Below are 5279 nucleotides of genomic sequence, written 5' to 3'. Positions count from 1 at the left end.
AGGCGCTGTTCTCGGAGTAGGCGGGCCTACGAAGGGCGCGTTTTCAAACTGTTGTTCCATGTTGCTCCAGAACAATGCCAATAATATAAAGGGACGCCGTCCCCCTCGCAGCCTGAGTTCTGTCTCTTGTTTATGCGAACAGCCCATGTAGGTAAGTTTCTTGGGCCCAGCACTTAGCTTACCAGCTGTGTGAACTAGGGCAAGTGTGGACGGCAGAACAGTGGATCCCCAGAGAGTCCACGTTTATTATTACAGATAACGTACACTAGTTATGAGGGGCTAGGCACTGTTTTAAGTGAGTTTTTATGTATAAAGTGCTTAGAATAGAGCTAAAGTGTTAGCTATTGACTCAGAATCTTCAAAACAACCCTAATGGTAGGTAGGTAGAATTATGTCTGAGGTACAGAGAGGTTATTTGCCTCAGATCCCACAGCTAATAAGTGGTAGAATTAGAATTAAAACCCAGGAAGTATGGCTTCAGAGCCTGACCCTTAACCACCACACTGCAATAATGTTAGAGACGTTGCAGTGATGAACAGTGAAAAAAGCTGACCAAGGTGTAAAGTCTGAGGAGGGCCCATTGGATGTAGCAACAGAAGGTCATGGGTAATCTTGAAGAAAGTGGTCTCAGTGATGTGATGAGGGAGAAACCAGATTGTGGTAGCTGAGGTGGGTTGGTCAGAAGAATCAAGGAGTGCAGGATACTTTCAAGATACTTATTCATGAAAAGAAAAGAGGGTGATAACCATGAGGAGAAGGAAACATAAGATTATGGGAGTATTTTATTAATGGGGAAGCTATAGTTATGTTATAGTTATGTTGAGGGATAATAAACCAATGGAAGGAAAGAGGCTGAAAATACTAGAGGCAGGGGGAAGGTCTAGTTGAGATAAAGGGATGGTTTTTAGAGCCCAGTAAAGGATTAGCCTTGGACTAGATGAGGGACAGACAGATTTGCTTCTGAGACCAGAGGAGAAAAAGATGTGGATGGATGTAGACTAGGGAAGGAGAAGGAATCTTGAGAGCCTGAATTTTCTCTATGAAATAGAAAATTAAGTCATCTATAGAGTATGAGTGTTGGGACAGAAATCTTGAAGAGGAAGTTTTGTTTTTTTTAATTAAGATTTTTATATTTGTTCATTAGTTCTCTACAGTAAAATTCGGAGTAGTGAGGTTCTGATTATTGTTGTCAGAACATGGGAAGAAGCTTATATGGAGAAAGACTATTGAGCAGCTCAGAGGTGATTCCAATCTGTAGTTGTGTAATCATCTCTAGGAGTGAGAAATTTGGATTAATCCAAAACTGGGATTATGTGCACTATGTTGAGGGTGTTAACGGTGCTGATGTAAGGATGGTGGAAGTGGCACACCTTGGTATTCAGACTGAGTATCACAGTGAGGGAAGTGGAGTCTAGAATGGCACCAGCCAATATGTGCGCACTAGACCTGTGTGGCTACTGAGCACTTGAAAAGTGGCTCATGCAAATAGAAATGTGCTCTAAGTGTGAAACACACAAAGAATTTCAAAAGCTTTCTACCAAAAAAAAAAAAGGTAAAATACCCTATTAGTAAGTTTGTATATTAATTTATGCTGAACTGATATTTTGAATACGTTAAATTAAATAAAACATTGTGAAATTTAATTGTACCTATTTAACTTTGAAAAACCATAGCTACTAGAATATTTTAAATGACATATGAAACTCGCGGTGTATTTCTATTTCTAGTGCTGGTCTAATGAAGTCAAAGAAGCAGGATGGCGGGAGCAAGGGAGACAGAAGAACTGTGAAGAAAACAGGACCATAATGTCTCAAGATTTCGAAGGTGGAGCCATTCTCGGCAATGCCAAAGTCCGTGGTGCAGCGTAGGAATCAGTTGCTGAAGTGGGAGGCACAGTTCATTGGAATGAGAGGTAAGATCACTAGATTGCCCCTGATTGAGAACCACCTATCAAGTTGGATGCTCTGCGCCTCAAAAGAAAGTAGAAAAGCACTGGACTATTGGGCTTTTTTTTTTAAGATATAACTGACATACAGCACTGTATGAGTTTAACATGTACAGCATAATGATTTGACTTGCATACATCGTGAAGTAATGACCACAATAAGTTTAGTGAATGTCCATCATCTCATACAGATACAAAATGAAAGAAAAAATTTTGTTTACTTGTGATGAGAACACTTACTATTCACTCTCTCAACAACTTTCATTTTAACAAACAGCAATGTTAATTATATTTATCATGCTGTACATTACATCTCTAGTATTTATTTATCTTGTAACTAATTGGTTATTTGTAGTACTTTTTCATTTATTTATCTATTTTTAGAGGAGGTATTGGAGATTGAACCCAGGACCTCATGTATGTTAAGCATGCACTCTACTGCTTGAGCCATACTCCCCACTGTAGTACCTTTTGACTGATTTTATCCAATTCCCCCTCCCCCTACCTCCTGCCTCTCTGGTAACCACAAATCTGACCTCTTTTTGCATAGGTTTGTTTGTTTATTGAGGTACTCTGACTTACAACACTATGAGAGTTATGGTGCACAACACAGTGATTCAATATTTCTGTACATTTCAAAATGATCACCACCATAAGTCTAGGAAAAGTAATGGTCTTTAGGTGATAGTAACACACTAGACACTTGCAGACAGCACCTCTAGCTTTGCAGTGTATGGTGTACAATGAGCAGCTAGGAACTGAGTCTGGTTTCTGTTCTGTAAGCTATGTAGGTACTACAAATATTTTTTAAATCTTAAATTGTTAGGATGCCCAATGATCTTTGAATCTCAAAGTTAATTTTCCTAAGTTCCTAATAAGATAATAGTTTCACATTCCAGGGCTTTTTTTTTTTTTTCAGATAAGCTTAAATTTTTTTTTTTCTTACTTATTTTTTAGGAGGGAAATAATGATGTCTTTTACTCATTTATTTACTTTAATGGGGGTACTAGGTATTGAACCCAGGACCTTGTGCATGCTAAGCATGTGCTCCACCATTGAGCTATCCCCCTACTCCAGGCCTTGCTGTTAGAGAAAAAAAGATTGTCTTAATCTCGTAAACTCCACCTTGTGTATCAAGCGAGTTAGGTCAGAGCATAGTTCCACTAGCAGCCATGAATGCAGAAATGGGGGAGGCTACAAAGGCAGTCTCAAGCAGGCGTGAAACTTCTCTACTTCTCAAATTTGGCAAAAAGAAAGAGACTAAGTCAGACCTGAGAATCTTCTCCACTCGGCACCAGTGGGGGCAACTTGAAGGCTGGGAGCTGCAACCATCCGAGAGCTCGCTCATTCACATCTGGCACTTGGGCTAGGACGATTCAAATGGCTAGGGCTCCTCTCGCGTCTGGTTCCACGTAGTTAACGCCTTGGAGTTGAAACTTCGTCACGTACCCCTATCTCCCCTCCCCATAGTGGTTGGAGTTACATAATCTATTTTTTTTTTTTTGTGAGTATCCTTATATTTTTAAAGATAAGCGTACACTGTTTTGAGGTATAATTTACATATAATAAAATACTCCCATTTTAAGAGTATTGTGATAAAATACCCGCAATACTCACACTTCAGTGAGTTTCGGCAAATGTATAGCTGTTTAACTACCATTTAAGATACAGATGTATTTCCATCTCTCCATAAACGTCCTTCATGTCCTTCTGAAGTCAGTTCCTTCCCCCAGCCCCTGGCCCCAGGTACCCACTGATTTGCTTTGTCAATACACGTAGTTTTATCTTTTCTAGAATTTCACATAAATGGAATCATATAGTAGATACTTTTTTTGTGCTTCCCTTCTTTTACTTAGTATGTTTTTGGGGTTCATCCATGTTGCTGTGTTTATCAGTAGTTCACTCCTTTTTCTTGATGTGTCTTCTCTGGCTTTACTTCCATTAAGTGAATATCATACAGTGTTCTTTTATTCACCAGTTGATGGACTTTTGGGTTGTTTCCAGCTTGGGGCTAATATGAATAAGACTATTATGAACAACTTTGTGTACGGTCTTTGTAGGGGCATGTTGTTTCTCTTGGACACTTAGGAATGGAATTGCTGGGTCTTACCCTTACATTTTATATTTTTAATAATTAAACACCTACTTAGACAAAATAAACATGAATTTCTGTATCCTGCATCCAAACATGACAAGCTTATTAGCAAGATAATTAGCTTTAATTCTCTACTTTCTTTTTTTCTGTCCTTGACACCTCTCCTGTTGAAATCATTGGAGTGTTTTCATTTTCTATAATGTTTTATAATCTGCAGTTGTGCAGATTTCACTGTTTTTTGGATTTGTTGTGCTTAACAATTTTTTAAAATCTTAGATTTACTTTTTAGTTCACTGGAATAAAACCTCTAGAAATACTTTCAGGTAAGTTCACGAGCAGTAAACTGAATCCTTGCATGTTTGAAAATTACTGTTGTTTTGCCTTCAAATTTGCGTGATAGCTTGGGCATAACATTCTAGCGTCACAATCCATTTTCTCACAGAATTTTGAAGATCTCAGGTGTGGTAGCTGGTCTGGCTCCTGAATGTCTTGCACTGATCCCCACAGAGGTGGAGCTGGTCCTGCTGCTACTGAGCGCTGCTAAGTTCCATCAGCTCCGCCACGCCTTTTAGTGTTCAAGATTCCTTTATAAAAGCGTCTTGCTTAAGAAAGCCCCCCAGGTCCTAACAAAAAAATTTTGTTTTCTTCTAATATACTGTCTCTTCTACCTGGAATCTATTTTTGCAAGTGGTGTAGAGATTGAAATTTCTTGTTTTCAAAATGGATGCATAACTGACTCACAGTTTTTCTCTACTGTTTTGAAATGTGTATTTTATCATTTACTAAACCCCCATGTAGTCTAAATGAACGTTACATTGATCTACATCAATGAAAAGTTCCTATGACTTAGAAAGTGCAGAACCACACCATTTATATCCGACATAGAAAAACAAAATTCACACACATGCATACATGTTTATATGTATTTATGTCTGTGTATGCATGGTAAATATACAGAAAAGGATTTGGAAGATTGCCATTATTAATATTACATTAAAGGGTAGTGGATTGGAGTAGAGGAATTTTGCTGTATTTGTATTGAAATTTAACAAGAAAATATTTGGATACACCACTGACAGGCTCTAGAAAACCCCAGGCAGGAGTCTCTGCTTTTCCCTGGGTAGTAATAACTTCATTGTCCTCTCTGGTGACTGGTGACCTTTCTCCCCAACCTCCATATGGTCACCCAGTGCCACCTATTTACATTACTCAGGTCTAATTACTTAGAAAAGACTAATT

The sequence above is a fragment of the Camelus bactrianus genome, chromosome 14 (genome assembly GCF_048773025.1).
Source record: "Camelus bactrianus isolate YW-2024 breed Bactrian camel chromosome 14, ASM4877302v1, whole genome shotgun sequence".
Taxonomy (NCBI): domain Eukaryota; kingdom Metazoa; phylum Chordata; class Mammalia; order Artiodactyla; family Camelidae; genus Camelus; species Camelus bactrianus.
This window is presented reverse-complemented; position numbering follows the sequence as displayed.